A 20,400-nucleotide genomic window follows, 5' to 3' on the forward strand; every position below is an offset into this window, starting at 1 on the left:
AGACTCCTGAGCCTGGCCAATCAGATGGCAGGGTCTCGCTAATGACTTGCTTAATGTAAACTAAATGTCACCACTATTTCCAAGAGATGTAGGGCCGAAGACATAAGCACCTAATTAAGGTGAGAGTCTGATGAGAAATACCATTCTCTCAAAGCAGGTTGCGACCTTACACTGGGAGCTGCCAAAACAGCATTAATTAAAATCCTGCTCGAGGATTAATAATATACTGTTTGATACATGCAGTGACAAAAAAAGGCACAATTACCGCAACGCTTTCCTCGTTTGGGAGCGGTTTGCACCGGTCCTGGAACAACCCCAGCATTCTGTAACAACCTGTGCTCACCAGTTTGGTGAGGTAGGTTCAAACAATCGCTACCCCCTCCCCCCTCCCCCACAACCGACACGGCATTTCGATGTCTTCATCCAGAATTGGACTGTAAAAAAGATACGTAAATAGTAATTGTAATTAATGATCTATTAGTAACAGTTCGTCATCATTACTAGCTATGTGGAGAAGGGGAAAGCTCCTGGAACAAGATGGTACAACTGTGGATATCATCAAAGAAGTGGGACCGAATGTGGGTGCAGAACGTGCGGAAATTGTTCTCAAAGCCTTTGCACAGAAATGAAAGAGGGGACTTTGATCATCGAATGATGCCTTGATCATTCCTCTGTTCAAAATAGGGAGATAAAAACAGACGTTTGTGCCTCTTATTGGAGGTTCTTAATGAAGACCACCTGGAGCTTAATACCGCAACGGATAAGAGATGCGAACCATCCGGGCAGCTAGCTGGGTTCAGGAAAGGTGTCTCTACCAGCCAGATTCCAAAGGAGACAAACTCGCGTCATATCCCATTGTGCCCGGCCTTTGTGGACGACGAAAATACATTTGAGTCGGTGGAAATTGAGGCACTTATCCCAACTCTCAATCACTAAAGCTTATTTAGAAATAATTAAAGCCACTTACAAAAATAGGGCATGCTGTCAACATATCCATTACGGACAATTACATTCTAGTTTTATTTTTGGATGTTTATTTTTTGTTTCTGCTGTCAGTGAGTTTTGGTAGGTGCAGTTTGTCAGATGTGAAATCGAGTGGGTACACAAAGATGTATGCTGAACTTCTTTCGCAGCGTGCATAGCCAACCGCTCTTATCGAAGGTGGGAGGAAGGACAACAAACTAAACACAAAAATAAGTTCTAAAGAAATGAGTTTTCAATCTTGATTCAAAAGTTGCATCGCTCCAGTGGCTTCCTAATATCGGAAGGAAGAGCGTTCCAGACGGATGGCCACTGACTTTTTCCGATTAAGGTCTAGGTTGTGTGCAGTGAACCACTGTTGCAAGGCGGTGGCACATTCCGAGAGCCTTTGGAATCCAACACCGAAGCTTGCGATGAGCCGGCCGATCGGGGAAGTGTAGGCTGTGAAGAAAGAACAGGGGACCTAGAACAGAGCCCTGGGGAACCCCGCATAATGCTCCTGTTTCAGGCGATGTGGACGTGCCCACCCTGACTGAAGATTGCCGGTCAGAAAGGTACGAAACTATCCACTTGAGTGCTGAGCCACATATACCGAGGTCGGATTTCAGGAGGGAAGTAAGGAGCGAGTGGTTTATGGTGTCGAAGGCTGACGAAATGTCCACACTTACAAGTGCAACAGTGGAGTCGGAATCAATGATCGTTAAAATGTCATCGAGCACTCTAGTGAGTGCTGTTTCTGTGGAGTAGTTTTGGCGGTAAGCTGACTGGAAGCAGCAGTAGTTTGCGGAGGAGGTGATTTGTGGTTTTATCTGGGCGAGGGCTAGTCGTTCAAGGAGTTTAGAGAGGTTCGAGAGATTAGTGATGGGACTATAACTGGATGGGTCATCCGGGTCGAGACTTAGTTTCTTTAACAAGGGATAAACCAGGCCAGATTTGAGGTTGGACGGAAAACACCCCATAAAGAATGAGGCATTTGCGATGTTCCTGATCATGATGGCGAGTTCCGGAGCACATTGCTTGAACAAGGAACTTGGGAGCACGTCGAGTGGAGATGACTTCAATTGAAGTGATTCAATTAAAGAGAAAAGGTCTTTTGTAGACACCGGCTTTAGCGTAGTTAGAAAGGTGTCTGGGTGAGTGCTTACAATTTCAGGTAACTTGAGCAGGGTACAATGGTGTGATGTGTGATTAGACGTTCATGAGTTTGCGGCGGTGATTAGCTTGTTGGTGAAGTAAGTATTAAAAGAGGTGAGGCCAGGGGATCGCTAAGGTGAGGGACCATGGTGTTACCAGGATGTAGAAGGTCTTTGAGTGTTTTCCATAGAATGTGCGGTTTTCCGGTTGCTATTAGTATGACTTTACCGAAAAAACCTAAGAATATGAATCCTTGCAGTCACGAAAGCTTCAAATCTAGAATTTCCGGTTGCTGTTTTGATGCGTTCTTCAATGTAGGAGGAACGTGAGACAAGGATAAGTTGGTTAGTTTTCCTGCAGGCAACTCTGTAGGCAAGTCGATCAGCAGGTAGACCACTACGGGATGCGATACTTTCAAGGCGCCTCCTGGTTCGCTTAGCCAGTGAGTGTCGTGGGATGACTGCCTAGCGGTTCGTGATTTTAATGGAGCCAGTTTGTCCAGCGCCGCCCTCATGTCAGCTTCTAGTTGGAGAGCGCAGACGGTTGGATCCGATGAGGGGGATAACATTGAAGGCGAATTTGCAAGGAGGTGGCGTAGAGCAGGAAACTCGATACCCCCTCCCCCACCCCCAAATATAGAAGTCAAACTCCGCCTGTTCGTAGTGCGTCAGACATCCTCTCGATATCAGCTTGGCTACGACACCCCCCCCCTTGCCCTGTTATTGCTTTCCCGATTGTTCTTGTTGCATGATCTCCATCGCATCGCCTCTCCGACTCTCGACTGCTCGGTTGCTCCGGCTGACGGCCTCTCCCCCACGGGGGGGTCGCGACCCCCCCCACCCCCCCGCGGCAACGCGCTGTCGGGCGCTTCGCGGTGATTTTTGTTTGTTTGTTAAAATTAAATGCGAATGGAAAAAAATCGCCTTCTTGGTCACTTCGAAGCAGCGACACAACTCCCGACCTCTACGCCAATTAAAGTTCCAAACTGTAGCAATACCCCCTGCGATTGAGAGTTGTTGCGGATGTGGTTTTTTTCTCTCTCACACAAGAACGGCAGATGGAATTAAGAATTATCGAGCGGACATTTGGTGTTTTAGCACCAAAATTGGCAGAACGTCTCACCCGTAAATATGAGTGCACCCGCAATTCATCAACGTGATACGTCAAATTATTACTCTAATTATCGGACAGCGCATGATCAACTCGAATGAAGTGGCCAAAAAATAATTTGATAAAATTTAATATTTTCACTTTTGTGTAATTCTCATTTGTCAGCAGGTGTGTTGTTTATTATACCGTGCTATTTCATATATGTTTGTGTTTAGCGTGTTGTCCTTCCCCCGCACATCCGATTAGCACGATTGGCTACGTACGGTGCGAAAGAAGTTCACCATACATTTGTACTTATGTGGATGTTGTAATTGGCCTGCAGATTCTTCTTCACGGAGTTAGGATCTCAAACTCCCATTTGTACAGCATGGGTATTGTCGCGATTATTAATGCTATTTATATTTCGATTTAAAGCTTTCGTGACTGCAGGGATTCATCTTCTTGGTTCTTTCGGTATCATGATGGCAGCAGCAGCAGTATGTTCAGGAGCTACATGGCAGTGTCAAGGTCTGCTAGACACACTGAGAGACTAGCCGTAGTCTCAAGCCGCACCTTACCATAATAATAAAAGTGGGCCGGTCCTGGCCCATCCCCCTCCCCTCAACCAGTATAATATATACGGGGTAGTATCCCTTGGAATCTCTCATTTACTTGATTACAGCAAGCGTGCTGTGACGGTTCCACCTGAAGACGGAAGCTTGTGTTGCCTCCGAAACGTCGTGATTTTTATTTTATTTATTCTTATTAATTTAGATTTTTTTACTTACGTGACTTTACCGAAAAGACCTAAGAATACTTCAGGAGAGAGTTGGTGCTGTTTGTTCTATTGCTACTCCATTGAATTTGTGCAGACTTCAGTGGTTTTAATATATGGTCCATGAGTTTGGGTTGCATAGCCACAATCACACTCCTGTGGGTTGTCATTAATGCATTTCCATCAGTTTCTACGGTTGTCTATGTATCTCCGCGAGTTTCTATGTATGTCGGTGTGTCCCCGTGGGTTTAATATAATGGTCCACAGTTTTGCTTGCATGGCCACAATTACTCCACTGTGGCTCGTGTCTTTAACGTTCCACAACTGAAGGAGATGCGCGCATCTGCCTGTTGATGACGTTCTGAAGCATTTGACGGTTTCACCACCAATGTCGTCGAGGAGGAAGGTCAAAGCCAGGAGGACGGGTGGTGACATCTGGGTCTTGAACGCGGTGTTTATTCTGCGGTTATTCTGCAGGTCCGCGTCATTCCACTCTGTTCTTCGCCAGCAGGGTTCTACCTGAGACGACAGCTCCTTCACGCGGTCACCCACGCACCTGTTTCGTGTTTCCGTATCACCTGGAAACACAACGTGTGCTATCGTCCAGGCGAAATGGACGTCGTTTATTCGAATCCGGATGTGATCAGGCGGTATTTATGTAAACACGATGATGACGATGAAGGTGATCGATATCGGTTCTCACCAGCTCCTTATCGTGGAGGCCATTCTGTCAGCAGTGGCACTAATGAGGAATTGCAGTGCTGCACTTTTAATATTTTTTTTTGGTTTGTTTACCTAAACGCAGAAATCACGAATCGCATATTTGAATGGTACTACTACTGAGAAGTCTATACCAGCAAGTAATTCACTCACATAATTAATTTATATATTAAGGCAGTACAGAGGAAGTACAGTTTATTTTTGACAATTTCCTTGTTGCTTATTAAACAATGTGCTCCCAGAATGTAGCATTTGAGCATTAATTTCTAACTTTATCTCTGTCAATGTGTTACGAATTTGTCTCAATAATTAAAGCGCAGCTATGCATTTTCTACAATATTAACTTCCTTGGAGGCTGTCTCCCTGGGTTTTCTGTCTCAGTGTTTAAGTTACTTTTTAGCTGCTTGTCACTCTGTTTGTAGCACAATCATACCCCGGTCTAAGTATCTCGCTTTTAAATTTTTAAAGCTTTCGTGACTGCAGGGGTTTTCATATTCTTGGTTATTTCGGTAAAGTCACGTAGAAGGGAAATAATAAAATAACAGCTGTCTTTCCGACAGACCTGTTCTTCACCTGAGGACGGCTGCTTGCGTTGTGGCTGAAACGTCGTGATAATTATTTTATTATGTTTTATTTTTATTATTTTATTATTTCCCTTCTACGTGACTTTACCGAAAGAACCAAGAAGATATCGCGCTTTTGCGTCGTTTCGCAAACACGTCGTCACTTTATCATTAACACCGATACTACCCGACTTGTATAGCCTCAATCCCACACTCACGTCGCTGACGGCTTCGTCCATTCCTTCCTCAGTATACGTCGCTTCTCAGCCTCCACCTCCACCGTACCCTGTCATTCGCTTTGATTTACGTCGCTTCGATATTCGTCATTGCGCCTTTCAGGAATGCTGTATATTAAAAATGTAATTTTAGTCCATCAGCCAATCAATAAATTAGAACGCATAATCAACAGAGGACCTTTGCACCAATCACGTGGCCTCTTGCGACAGCGTTCACAAAAACCGACCTCCCTGCGATTCCAGCGTCACGAGTCATTTGTCAGGTCAATGCACCGAACCTGAGGACCCAAGTTCAATTCCCACTCACGACCAACACCGTTGACGATTATCTGAATCGGCCCACAGCCTCCCCTTGTTCGACTCAGCCTTGAGTACCCGGTGTGGTGTGTAAACATCGCCACTGGGGAGACAAAGGCGGTCGAGCGTGGCTCTGGCCAGCCACTCCTTTGTGTGTCGTGCCGTCCTTGATATGTGCTCGCAAACAGCAATTTTCCCAAAAATATGTTTAGCTATACAGGGGATATAACCACAAAAAACTCTATTAGGATATACAGAAGATCATTGTCTTTGTAATCGCTAACAGCCCTTGACCCAACAGTATAGTTTCACTCTATGGGGATCTTTATCTATGTCTACGTGTGAAGTTACCTCTCATTAACTTGGCAGCCACTAATCTGAGTTTCACAAATCCGCAGGATCGCTATCTCTGGGTGAAACCAAAAGATGTTAATGCCTGAGAAGAGTGAGAATGCTATAATATCCCTGCTCTGTGGGTCGCAGTCGGTGCGTGGCTCTGGCTCACACTCTCAGCGTAGCCTCCTCCAAACTATCGCTGCCAGTGCAGGCTCAAAACACAGCCGGTAAAGCGGCGGGGGGGGGGCATAGCCACTGTGCATTTGAGCACCCCAACAATGTAATGTTGTTCTCCTATAATGTGGTGGTAGTTGTTGCGTTACTGAAGAATACCGCGTGATAGTAAAATCGCGTTATAATAAACAGAGCACAGTCCGTGATAACACGCAAGATGTGTAATGCAGGGCTGAACAAAGACAACGGTGCACGTGTGTAGCATCTAGAAGTATCCAGCAGCATCCCAATGCCTTGTGCGATGACGCTACGCCGAGACAGCCGCACGATGGATTACTCCTACGCGCACAATGCAGTTCCGTTCACTCGATCGCGTTATATCCAATCCCCATCCGCGTTATAAAAAACGTGTTCCCTAATACATGAATTGCGTTATATCCATTTCGCCTGATAGAAGAAAAGACGGTATTATATTTAGCAGCGCAAACGACAGAGACCTTTAAACACATAAAGGCAGGCGTGAGCACAGATGAGGCTTAGTGGCCGAGATGGTAGTCGGTGTGAAAGAAGTTCAACGTGCATAGGAGCAGTATATACTGACTGTAGTAGTATCTACTGCCTAGATAGTAGTATCTACTTACTCTATAGTAGTATCCACTGACTAATATTAACTAACTCTATAGAAGTGTATACTGACTCTATAGTAGTATCTGCAGACTCTGTAGCAGTATCTGCTGATTATAGCAGAATCTACCGACTATAGTAGTAACTACTGACTCTACCGTAGTATCTACATAATCTATAGTCGTATCTATTGACTCTATAGTAGTATCTACTGACTATAGTCGTAACAGCCTAACTCTATATCAGTATCTGCTGACTATAGTAGTATCAGCTGACTCAACATCAGTATTTGATAACTCTATAGCACTATCTACTGACTCCACAGTAGTATCTACCGACTCTATAGTCGTATCTACTGACTCTTTAATAGTATATATCGGAAACAGTAAGACTTCTCCACAAATCTGGCTGTCGCCTGATGAAGTTAGTTGTAATTTCTGGTGAAACGTCGTACTCAGTTTGTAAATGTTGTGGCTTGGTTTTCCAACACACCGGTGTGCTGTACTAGTGACGAATTGGCATGGTCTATTTATGTGACAACCCTTACTAGTTGGCTGTGTCGGGTGGTGGCGGGTGTTAAGACACATTTATATATATATATACGTGATCTAATCCAAAACGTCTATTATGGAGTATGTATCGACTCTATAATAGTATCTAGTAAGCATACAAAGTGCCGTTGTGAGGCCTAGTCCCGTGGAGAGCCCCCTGCCCTGCCTAGATTTCCCAGCCTGACGAGGTGGCATCTTGGCAGGCTGGGGCTAGGCTGCTATATCAACCTCCCCCCCACTACCCACTCTACAGTAGCAGTAACTACAAATTCTACAGTAGTAACCACAACCACTACAGTAGTATCTATCCACTCTATAGTCATATATACCGACTCTATAATAGTAATAACTTCACAGAGTGTAGTGGTGAGGCCTAGTCCCGTGCAGAGCCCCGGACCTCGCCTAGATTACCCAGCCAGCCAAGGTGGCACCTTTGCAGGCTGGGGCTGGGCTGCCACCACCCCCCACCATGCCCCCACCCGCTCTACAGTAATAGTATCTAAGGGCTCTAATAGTAGTATCTACCGACTCTATAGTAGTAAGTGCACACATTGGGGTGCGGGTGGAGAAGAGGACATCACACTTTTATTAATTTTTTGCATTTTTAACGTGTGTGCATTGCTAGGGGCAACCACGGGTCAGCGTTTCGCGCATGCACAGATGCGTGCACTGGCACCGCCCTGTGCTTATAAAAGGAATAAATTGTTAATTTAACTACTTAAAAGTTGCCAGATGTGAAATACGAATAGCGCTGGCTCACCCTGTGCTTATCCCGTGGTATCTGTGTACTTTTGTTAAAACGTAAGCCCCACAGTTTGCGGGTTAAGTCCGTTGCAAGTTGTGTCCACACACAAACAGACGAACCGACAGGCAGACAAAAATTACGTTAATAGGTAAGATAAATAATAAAGGGGGTTTATTTTTGGGTTATATACTAATTCAGCACACCGGTGTGTTGGAGGGTAAACCCACAGCAACTCGTACAATTTGAGTACCGTGACGTATCTCCGTTCTGCTGCTCGCTCGTTCTCTGCTTTAGTGTTTTTTGGGACATTCGTTTTAAGAAAAAAAAATTCGTTCATTTAAAACGACGAAAAATACGAAAACACGAATCAACCCGTCCGCTGATGCAAATGTGTTTGTTTGTTTTAGCCGTACGGAAACAGTTCGTGTGTATTGATTGACGTCCAGGCCCCTTGATAACTATTTGTCTCCACCACCTGCACCACTTGCCGTCTTAAGACGAAGCTACCCAAGCGCTGCTTGGCTTCGGAGGGAGGGGAGGTCCCACTCCGCCTCCCCCCGTGCGCTCCGACTGCAACGTCGCGATACCGATCTGCGCGCTTGCGACAACAACAGCGACACAAAGGAGAAGATGCCTTACAAATTTCCGGGGTTCTTTATTGAACTCCGGCGTGTGGCTTTCACCCCACCACCCCCACCTTCATTTCGTTGGTTGGTCTTTTTTTTTTTTACAATTTGTTGTTGTTGCTATCACCGATACGTCACGGCGATGAAGTGCCTCATCACTCCCACGTGGCGGTTAACAGCCCACAAAAGCGGATATCATAGAGCTACAATCTGAGATCCCTTTCGGCTGTCTTTTTCTTTTTGGGGGGTTGCATACTTTCCTCCCAATAACAGATACCCAGAAATGTTTGTCACACGGCAGTGAGGGTAATATTTAGAATTCTCACTGGTGGAATTCGGACAAATGAAGTGCTGAAGGCACTTCATTCTTCAGCGTAGTCACTGAGGAACTAGGCTGAGACCATCCGTTCACGACACTTGGGAACGTGGTGTTCGTCACGGGCAGCTGAAACCCACACTCACACGATCTCAGCAAATCTAGATTGAAAACTAAAGAAAAATTAAACTGCTTTTCATATTTAGTTTGTTTGGTTTCAACTTCATCCTAAATTATGTTCTCCTTTGAAATGTTAAATAATCGCAAAGCCAAATTTTAAATGGCGCTTGTGGTTGTGTTTTTTTTCTTTCCTCGTAGTCATTGATCACTCGACTTGAGCACCCAGTTTAATCACAGGATCTCGGCGACGCCAACTCTGCAATCTTGAGCCACCACGCCAGCCTCACAGGTTACATCATGTTTAACGTATCCTTACGAGAGTGGGCTGTTGGCCACTGTGGGGGGGGGTGGGGGGGGGCACCCGTATCCTTGCTAGTCTTTTTCAGCCGTCGATATGCAGCGCTCCTCTTTGTCAGCATTCATTGCAGACGACACATTTGGCGTGAACACGCTCAAGACAGCACTCCCGCCACCCCCTGCCTCCCCCACCGACCTCACCCATCTCACTCCATTTGTCTGCACGCACTCTCTTCACTCCAGAAACCAAGGCTTTCTATAAAAGCCCTCGGTCAAATTTCCTCTGAGCGAAAATTCTCTCCTTGTTGTCCACAATTGTTTGGAACTTCTTTCTCACAGTCACCTGTGCTATTCAACTGAACAAAAACCCCTATATTTTCGATTTTACCAAGTAAAGCCCACCGAGCCATATAGCTCATTTTCAGAAGTGACCCGGCCACAAATAACATCTCAGCGAAGTGGTTTATCACGTGGAAATGTATAGCAGCCAATTACTCTTAACGCATGTTGGAAATAAGTGTGGAGGGAAAAACCTGGGGGCCCGGATGAAAATCCATGCGACCACGAGGAGAGAGGCATGCAAACTCTAAATATACAGCAGGCGTCAGGGTTGGGATCGAACCCACGACACCCTGTATACGGGGCGAGGGAATTAACATCTCGCCACTGCGGTGCTGTACCCTCCCTGCCCCTCTTAATGTCCAGACCTTCCTTTGTCCTTCTGTCTGTGCGTGACGAGCTTGCCCCTCTTTTCAAAATAAACATTCCAGCCATTTCTGGAACTAGTCCAAAAATGCGGTCACAGTTAGACCCCGAATAGGTCCAAATCGTACTGCGTTGTAAATCTGAGGCTCTTCCCTCCATTCTGACAGTCGTTCATCACAACACATCGATTTGTGCAATGAATACTGTACCACTTCGTCTGGAGAAATAAGAGCGGTCAGGCAACAACAGTTGTAATTGACGGGCAGTCGCCCAATCGGCGTTAAACCCTGGACAAATATGATTAGCGTAAAAACAACGACATTTTGAAGCATCATGATTTACCGCGATGGCCAGCCACCATTGTGTGAAATGGCACGGGTTTTTTATTGTTGTCGTTGTTGAAACAAGCCTTGGCATCGTGATGCAGCGCAGGGAGGCCAGCCAAAGTGCTCATTATTGCCTGCGCGCGATGCGCGAGTAACTCAGCGACCCCATTTGACGAGAGTTCGCTCTCCCTTTGACATTTTTCCGTTCCTTCATCGCCCCCGTCCAACCCCGATTGGCGGGTTCCTCAACGCCTATCTCCTGGTGACCTTTTTTCCCCGAGACATCGCGTGTCCCCAACTGTCAATTAAGGCATCACGTGACCCCACCAGCGGCCTGCGCGTGATCAGCGGCCGTTGGGCCACTCGGTGGACCGCGAGGCCACGGCAAGAGGTGGGGTTCAGAGATCAACCGCAAACCCATGGAATCAAAAAAATATATAAAGACCACAGCCCCAAGCAAACTGGGAGATTATAAGTGCGGCGCTTATCACCTTCCAATGCTCGAGGGGCTTTTTTTTGTGGCTGCAACGAAAATTGGGCCAGTCCACGACGCTGCCTTCCTCCGAGGTGACGAGTGAAAGGGGTCGCCCCCTGAGCCGGACTTGACAGCCACACTGACCCGAGCGAAGGCAGGAGGCAACTTAATGTATGCTGGCGTGTTAGGCTCTCCGTAATCAAGCGTGCGGATCCCGTGAGAGGGCTCGCGCTTATTAAAGGGCTCCTCTGCTCTTAGCCGCCGCGACACGCACTAACGGCTCCAGAAGCACCCCTCTTACCGAAGCTGTCCAATGATTTACTCTCCCGGAACGGGTCACCGACTCCTGCTTAAATGTTAAATCCCCACTCCTCCTCGCGTGCCAATCGCAGTGCAAAGAGCAGCCTCGTGCATTCGGACGGTTAGAAGTGGCACGGTGCCCGTGGGAAATTCATCACCCGCGATGGGAGGTTTTTGTCGCAAAGCGCTTCGTGAAACGGGGCGACCATTTGCTTTGTTGTATGATGATGCCACTCGCAGTGGTGCACAAGCACCGACAACAACAACAACTCAACACGCTCGTCGGTGACACTGTGGCCCTGAAATTAAAACATTAATAGGTGACGTTTTTTGTCTTAGCGGAGAGATCACAGACGACGGGGTTTGTATGAATTGCCTCCCTCTGCAGGTGATTCACCAGGGCGCAACAGCGGACTGACAAAAAATAAGGCAAACCTATGGTGCCATGGTGTGCCAGGGTTAACCATATATTTTCTAAAATAATGTCGTTGACATTTCTGGATGCAAGCGACAGATTTCGAGCAGGCTGCTTGGGAGAGAATTACGGTCAAGTCGTTGCAATTTTTGACTATATTTTAGCCTGCATATGGATTGGTGACAATCCTGCTCGGGCAGATGAGAGTAATACATCGCTAAAGAGCCACACAGCCTCAGATTAAAGGATAATGATTTGACAGAAATGCACTTTTAGCAACGGGACTTTTTGGTCGATAGTGGTTGAATCCAGTTAAGCTCCGTATAATAGGGTATTACCACCGACATTATGATCTATGTTCACTTCCATTACGCAATGACTGTGCCCACTGCATCACAGCTTTATATATATATGCAATAAATACGTTTGATTAAACGGGAACGTTGCTGTTTTGGTTTTAAAGTCATCTCTGATAGAGACATTCTACAAAGGTGGAGTCTCGAACATCGTAAAAATGATTATTTTGCACGAGTCGAGCTTCATCACAAATCAGCTGGACACACAGACACACAGAGCGAGATAAAAAAACACACTCAGTGGCCATGAAAAAAAAACACAGCGGAATATTTGATTGCGACTAAGTGGCGGGCAGACTCACTGCAAAACAAGCCGCATATCTTACGTATGATCACCGGTGCATTTACTTCTATTTATTTCCCAAGGCTCCATCCTCATCGGCGGTGTCATGCGTTGCGCAAACGCGTTTTTTTATCATCTCCGTGAGATTTAAGGCACGGCCGCTGCGTGTGACGGCGCACGGCTTCTGCCTCTCCACGCTGGCAAGGGGCCGCGTGTGATGAGTTAGGAGGGAGGGAGGCGATGATGGTGACGTCGTTAAACCTTCAGCGCTTCCCCACGCTAAGCGCCTCCGTAAATCGCGGCCTCACGTTGCCTCTGACCCACCGCGCACATTTCGAGAGTTTAATTTTAATATGGCCCGAGGAAGCCTTGAACTTTCAACTATTTTTTTTTTATATTTCACCAGGTAAGGCCCCACCGGGCGATGTATCTCTTTTTTTCATAAGCGACCTGGCCATCACAGATGATAGCCCAACGAAGTGGGCTCATCATGACGTGGACATTTCTAGCAGCCAAATACCCTGAAAAAAGTATGTTGATTCCAAACCTGGAGGGAAAAACCAGAGGATCCGAAAAAAACCCATGCAACCACGGCGAGAGAGATACATGCAAATTCCAAATATAAAGCAGACGTCAGCGTCGGGATCGAACCCACGACCTTCAGGCGAGGTAGTTAACATCTCGTTGCCATGGCGATAGATGGTTTGGCGTTCTGGAGACTGTACCTTGGTAGTGGTGGTGGTGCTGGTGTTGGTTTCGTGGTGGTGGTAGTGGTGGTGGTAGTGGTGTTGGTTTGGTGGTGGAATTGGTGCTGGTGTTGGTGGTGGTGGTGCTGTTGTTGGTTTGGTGGTGGTGGTAGTGGTGGTGGTGCTGGTGGTGGTAGTGGTGGTGGTGCTGGTGTTGGTTTCGTGGTGGTGGTAGTGGTGGTGGTAGTGGTGTTGGTTTGGTGGTGGTAGTGGTGCTGGTGTTGGTGGTAGTGGTGGTAGTGGTGGTGGTAGTGGTGTTGGTTTGGTGGTGGTAGTGGTGCTGGTGTTGGTGGTAGTGGTGGTGGGGCTGGTGTTGGTTTGGTGGTGGTTTAGTAATCGTGGTGTTGGTAATTGTGGTGTTGGTAAGTGGTGGTGTTGGTGGTTTGGTGGTGGTGATGCGTTTTGGTGGTGTTGGTCTTGGTGGTAGTGTTGGTGGTTTTGGTGATGGTGGTTTGGTTATGGTGGTAGTGATACTTTTGGTGGTGGTGTCGGTGGTTTGTTGGCGGTTGTGATTGGTTTTAGTGATGGTGGTGTTGGTGGTGGTGTTGGTGGTGATCTTGGTAGTGTTGGTGTTGGTGGTTTGGTGATGGTTGTTTTTGTGGTGTTGGGCTTCTGTGTGGTTACTTGCGGCTTCTTCAAACCTCTTACCGATCCCTCTGCTCTGCTTTGTGCGAGAGTATAGAGTGCTTCTCAGAAGAGAGACACCTACTGGGGATCTGTGAAAAAGAGCTTCATAGCTCATCGGATTCCCCCAGTCTACATGAAGAAAGATTCTGATGATTATTTGCGTGCAGTCGTACGAGTGTAACGACGACTTGACACACTTCTCTTGAGATGGCACTTTATTGAAGACACGGTGACTTGATATCAGGCGGAGACCCACCACTGCAACAGCCCCAAGTCTCCCGCGCATCTCCCCCTTTTATACCGACCGAGGCCACGCCCACCTTCTCGATCTTTCTCGCTGAATCTGGACGCTCTCTCCACCGGCAGACTCCACTGTCCTCTTCCGTCGCCTTACCACGCCTCCTTCTCGAATATTCCAATAGCCACCAGTCCCTTAGCACTCACGACTGACTCCCCTGTCATTACCTCCCGTGGCCACTAGTCCCTTCGCACTCACAACTGACTCCCCTGTCATTACCTCCTGTGGCCACTAGTTCCTTCCCACTCACAACTGACTCCCCTGTCATTACCTCCCGTGGCCACTAGTCCCTTCCCACTCACAACTGACTCCCCTGTCATTACCTCCCGTGGCCACCAGTCCCTTCCCACTCACAACTGACTCCCCTGTCATTACCTCCCGTGGCCACTAGTCCCTTGCCACTCACAACTGACTCCCCTGTCATTACCTCCCGTGGCCACCAGTCCCTTCGCACTCACAACTGACTCCCCTGTCATTACCTCCCGTGGCCACCAGTCCCTTTCCACTCACAACTGACTCCCCTGTCATTATCTCCCGTGGCCACTAGTCCCTTCAAACTCACACTCACAACTGACTCCCCTGTCATTACCTCCCGTGCCCACTAGTCCCTTCGCACTCACAACTGACTCCCCTGTCATTACCTCCTGTGGCCACTAGTCCCTTCCCACTCACAACTGACTCCCCTGTCATTACCTCCCGTGGCCACCAGTCCCTTCCCACTCACAACTGACTCCCCTGTCATTACCTCCCGTGGCCACTAGTCCCTTGCCACTCACAACTGACTCCTCTGTCATTACCTCCCGTGGCCACCAGTCCCTTCGCACTCACAACTGACTCCCCTGTCATTACCTCCCGTGGCCACCAGTCCCTTTCCACTCACAACTGACTCCCCTGTCATTATCTCCCGTGGCCACTAGTCCCTTCAAACTCACACTCACAACTGACTCCCCTGTCATTACCTCCCGTGCCCACTAGTCCCTTCGCACTCACAACTGACTCCCCTGTCATTACCTCCCGTGGCCACCAGTCCCTTCGCACTCACAACTGACTCCCCTGTCATTACCTCCCGTGGCCACCAGTCCCTTTCCACTCACAACTGACTCCCCTGTCATTATCTCCCGTGGCCACTAGTCCCTTCAAACTCACACTCACAACTGACTCCCCTGTCATTACCTCCCGTGCCCACTAGTCCCTTCGCACTCACAACTGACTCCCCTGTCATTACCTCCCGTGGCCACCAGTCCCTTCGCACTCACAACTTACTCCCCTCTCATTACCTCCCGTGGCCACTAGTCGCCTCACACTGCATGCAGGCTCTATAGTCATTACACGAGCACCTACCACCCATCTCAATCTCGAGAGGGTTGCAAATTCAAATCCTCCTCGGTGGGTTGATTCATCCAATCGTTCCTCCAGGGTTGATACATTGAGTGCTACTTTGTTGGATACTCTTCTCACCTTTCCCAGCCATCACAGTCCCATTTGCTTTTGTTAGATCTACAACATGGAATTGAATACGTAAGTTGAACTTCTTTTGCATGGTACGGAGCCAACCGCGCTAATTGGATGTGGTCTATAATGAACTCCCAAGTTTCTTATCCCTTTACCGGTCATGAAATTCACAGCAGTTGCAGCGGCAGGGCGAGTGGCTTGCAATCAGAAGGTTGCGCGTTCAAACCCCGATCATCCCTCTGGGGTCCACAAGATGAGCACCCGCTATTCGGAGACGTCAACAACAGCGGTTGTCATATGGATGGACTCGCCTGCTACCAGAGCAACGTAGAATTTCGACTGGCAATTCAGAACCTATAAATATATGATGATGATGATCACCAATGCCCGGGTGCTCGTTTGAGAAGGAAAGCAGTCGAACTCTGAGTCGCGCATTCACAGTTTGCACAAGCTGCTAATTGCACGATCCCATATCTGGTCATGGAACGTCATGCTGGGACCGTTGGGTCGATTTTCTCTCCGAGTGTTTTACCGGCGTGTGAGGAAGCTGCCGTGAAGAGAGAAACCCCCACGCAACAATAGACAAGCGGACACAGGCTCTCTGCAGATGTGTCGGTTACCTATTTGCTGTACTGTTTTTCCTACAGGCACCTTGCCGTTATGAATAATAGCACTATGGCTATGCAGTCCACCAATATGATCCTCAAGCGATTTGATCATGTGCAAGGTCATATGTCTATTTAAAAAGTCTCCATAATATATATTCAACACTATGATTCTAAATACAACCATTAGTATTGTGACTGGTAACGACAACACTAGCAATGAACCATCTCCTCGTCAACCAAGGGCAGCAGCTGACAACTCTAAAGACCTCTGCTGTCACCGGGAGAAGGCTTTGTTCTTCATTTAAAGTGCGAGCTACAGAAGGGAGACGTGACATTCCGCTACAAACATCTGTGTCACGTTCCGTTATTTTTAGCTGGGATCTCAGGAGTGAGACACATCTGGTGTAAAGATATGCAACGGTGTAAACAGGACAAATAACACTGGTCAACACACTTTTTCTGGCATAAGGTATTCCAACGGTTTTAATTGTAATTTTCGGGTGCTGATTCCAAATCTGGCATCATTTTTTTGTCTATCACATCAGGTTTTTGAGATATCAAATATTGCATTTTCAATAAAAACTGCAGAAAAAAAATATTAAATAAATGTGGATATCTACATAAAATGATATTATAAACACACTATCCTAAAAATACAGCACCATATTTTAACACTAAAGCAGTCACTGACTCGCAACAACTTGCAATCATAAGTGACAGAGTTAATTTCGGGTAAAATCAATGAAAATGGGGTATGCCGATAGCATAAAAATGAGATGTGATAGAGCAAATCTGAGATCAGATTTGACATCAGCACCCTGAAATTAGTCTAAAACAGCTGCAAAAGTCCAGGCCAGAAAAAAAGTTTTTTGTTGTTGTCCAGTGTAATCCACGCCGATTATCCACGCTTGATATCGCTGCGTTGATGGAATATTTTTTTGCCGGGTCTATGCCAGAGTTAACATATCCCAGCCTTGTATTAATAATAAAAACAAACTGCAAGTCGTAAAAATATTCTCCAGTCATTTAGGAGGTGTTCGCTTCACGTGAATGTTAACACTTGGCCTAATATAGTCGTGCGGAATATGTATACTAAACTATGTTTTTTATTTAACCAGATAAGGCCCACTGAGCTATGTAGCTCTTTTTCAGAAGAGACCTGGCCATCACAAATGATAGCTCAAATGAAGTGGCTTATCGCGTGAAAATTTATAGCAGCCAAATACTCTAAACGCCTTGGTGTTGATTCTAAATGTGGAGGGAAAAACCGAGAGGACCCGGAGAAAAATCCACGCGACCACAGGGAGAGAGACACGCAAACTCCAAATATACAGCAGCAGGCGTCAGGGTTGGGATAAAACCAACGACCTCCTGCATACCAGGCGAGGGGGTAACATCTCGCCACCACGGCACCAGATGTAATTTCACAGTTTCATTTTGTTGGTCTGGATGTGCAATGGAATATGGAGATCTAATATACGATTGACTCAGCTGATTTGTGTAAACGGTGTAAAATTGTACGAAAATTTCACTCCGACTAAATTAAATATTCACCCTTCGGGGATTTAGTTATCAAAAGTCATTCCTTTTATTCCTGCAATGCATACAAATGGGACTGCAGCGCCAGGTTGAAAATATTCTGACAAATTAATTACTTGGGAAAGAGACTTACGCATGAGCGTGTGTGTATAGGCCGTGTATCTATATTTGCATGAAAAGTACCTATTTGAATTACATTTTTATAGAAATTCTCTGTTAGTAATATTGTTTTGATAAGCTACAGCCTCGAGATAAAGGAGCAGGCCCTACAATTTCTCGCTCACGCCACTGCTGGCAAAAGGGCTTCCACCAGAGGGAGCTCTAGAGAACCTCTCTAGAGGGTATTTGGCCTACTCTTCCATGCTTGACCATACGTCCTGGAAGTGGGGGTACCCACGCTTTACCCCATCACACGCGGCCTGCCAATCAACTAATGTAGTGTACTGATTTATATTGCTGGGTGGACAGAGGTGGGAAGGGAGAGATTTAAGAATCTTGTCCGTTGTGTTAACTGCCGCGCCCGGAGGTTGAACTGACCACCTGTGGATTTCCGGGTGCATTGTGCTACCTTCGCTCCAAGGCCGCAAATTTAAATCAGGTTGCCGGGTTATGAACTGCTTCACCCCCTGTTACGTTAATCAATATAGTTATTTAATGATGTATTAATTATGTAATAAATATAAGTGGGTTTGATGTAAATATCGATATTGAGTAATTAATTGTTAATCTTTAAATCACTTACTAGCAAGCTTATTGGGCGCATCGAGCAGCTGCACACTGACACGATGAGCCCAGCAAGCTGGGTTCGATTCCAGGCCAAGACCAGCCCCCCACACCGACCATCACGGTGAAGTACGCTCACGTAGCCCCTTTGACGCACACGCCATGGGGAGGAGATCTTCATGCGACGATTGGCTGAACCGTCACGACTCTGGATCATGATTCTTTGGAAGGATGTTTCTTTTCTTTTGACAATGAGGGGGTTGGGGGTGAGACGTGAACCCATAACATCTAACACGTGAATCGTCAACATAATCAACCTTCCGGCGGCATTTTCTTTTTTAGAATTTTTTCATCAACGAATCAATTCATCGTTGCACCCCCCCCCCCCTCTGCATTGTGGTGAATTGCAACGCCGAAACATCGCCGAGTCTCGAGATGCATTTGTCAACACGACCCGCGCCGCAATGCTAAAACCACCACCCTGGGACTCGTGGAGACTTCCCTTGTCCCGCTCAACACCTCCTCGTCTCTACAGCACCCACCTGCCTGCCAAGTTGCTTACCCTATCACCCTCCCCGCCGCACGCGTGCCCTACAGAGCTCAACCTGTATTGCTTCGTGTCTCCAGCACTCACCTACCTGCCATGCTCCATTCCCAACCTCCAAGTTGCTTTGCCCTGTCCTCCTCCACCCCGCACGCGTGTCCTACTCTCAGCAAAAACCTGTTTTGCCTCCACACATCTGCAACACTTCGGGACTTGCATGGTTTGTCCACCCCATCTTGCCACTCAATTGCCGAGCATCAGTCCCGCTCAAGCTGTATACGTGTACTCAACTCTACCAACAACTTCTCGTCGAACAGTGGCAGGAAAGGAATCCGAGGGACATTAGCATTTTAATTGCTGCTCTGTGCATGTCAGAGGGAGCGGGTGCACGCGTGGAACATCAGGGTTGCTGTGCAGCAGAGGTGGGACAAAGTCATTGTTATGCAAGTCACAAGTAAGTCTCAAGTCTTTGCTCTCGAGTCCCGAGTCAAGTCGAGTCAAAGATGAGGCAAGTCCAAGTCGAGTCTGAAGTCATCAAAATCATGACTCGAGTCTGACTCGAGTCCAAGTCGCATGACTCGAGTCCACACCTCTGCTGTGCAGAGAGCATGAGGGCATGCAAGAGTAGACACACACACGCACGCACGGTGGGTATACAATGCCTGTATATCAGGAGTGTGCGTGTCTCTCTCCCCGTAGTCGTGTGGATTTGTCTCCGGGTCCTCCGGTCATTTTCCTCATTCAGAATCAACGTGCGTTTTAGAGTATTTAGCCGCGATACATTTCCACTTGATCGAGCTGTCATGTGCGATAGCCAGGTTGCTTCTGAAAAAGAGCTAGAGAGCTCAGTGGGCCTTACCTGGTAAAATTAAAAAAAATAATGTTTCGTTTAAAACACAGAACCGTGGTTCAAGTTGGGTTGGTTGGCAGAGATCGTGATGACGGATTCAAAGAACAATTGATCCTTATGGCGGTACCCCGGGGTGCCAAATGATACAAACTGGCCGAGACAATGAAATGTTTTATTTCTGGGACACTATTTTTTTCCCAGGGGTGTACTTCACTCCGCGATTGGGGTACCAACCAATCCGACATCAGTGCCACTCCGAAATGTCAAAACGCAGCTCACAAATCCTTGAAAGATCTGGGCAAAGTCCCATCGGTGAGCTCCTCCGGCAGACAAGGCTGCGTTGACTGGGTCATGTAGCCCGCATGCCCAGCCACCGCATGCCTAGACAGCTTTTGTTCGGGCGTGGCACGGGCTAGAGAAGAGATGGAGTGATGTGGTACAGGAGGACGTGGAGCTGAGTGGACTTGCCGATGACTGGTACCAGCGGTGTCAAGATCGGCCTCTGTGGAGGAGGCTCGTGAAGGACGCTACTGGGTAGTTGGAGGCAGTCGCCCTCCAACAACAACGGA

At 47.3% G+C, this 20,400-nt stretch overlaps 1 protein-coding gene across 1 annotated transcript in view; it reads left to right on the forward strand.

The window, feature by feature from the left end:
* LOC144731802 (metabotropic glutamate receptor 8-like) overlaps nt 1–20,400 on the forward strand; it is a 258,412-nt gene that overhangs the window by 52,122 nt on the left and 185,890 nt on the right. The gene's annotated exons all lie outside the window — the stretch shown is intronic.

Source organism: Lampetra planeri, chromosome 40, assembly GCF_965212315.1.
Source record: "Lampetra planeri chromosome 40, kcLamPlan1.2.h2, whole genome shotgun sequence".
Taxonomy (NCBI): domain Eukaryota; kingdom Metazoa; phylum Chordata; class Hyperoartia; order Petromyzontiformes; family Petromyzontidae; genus Lampetra; species Lampetra planeri.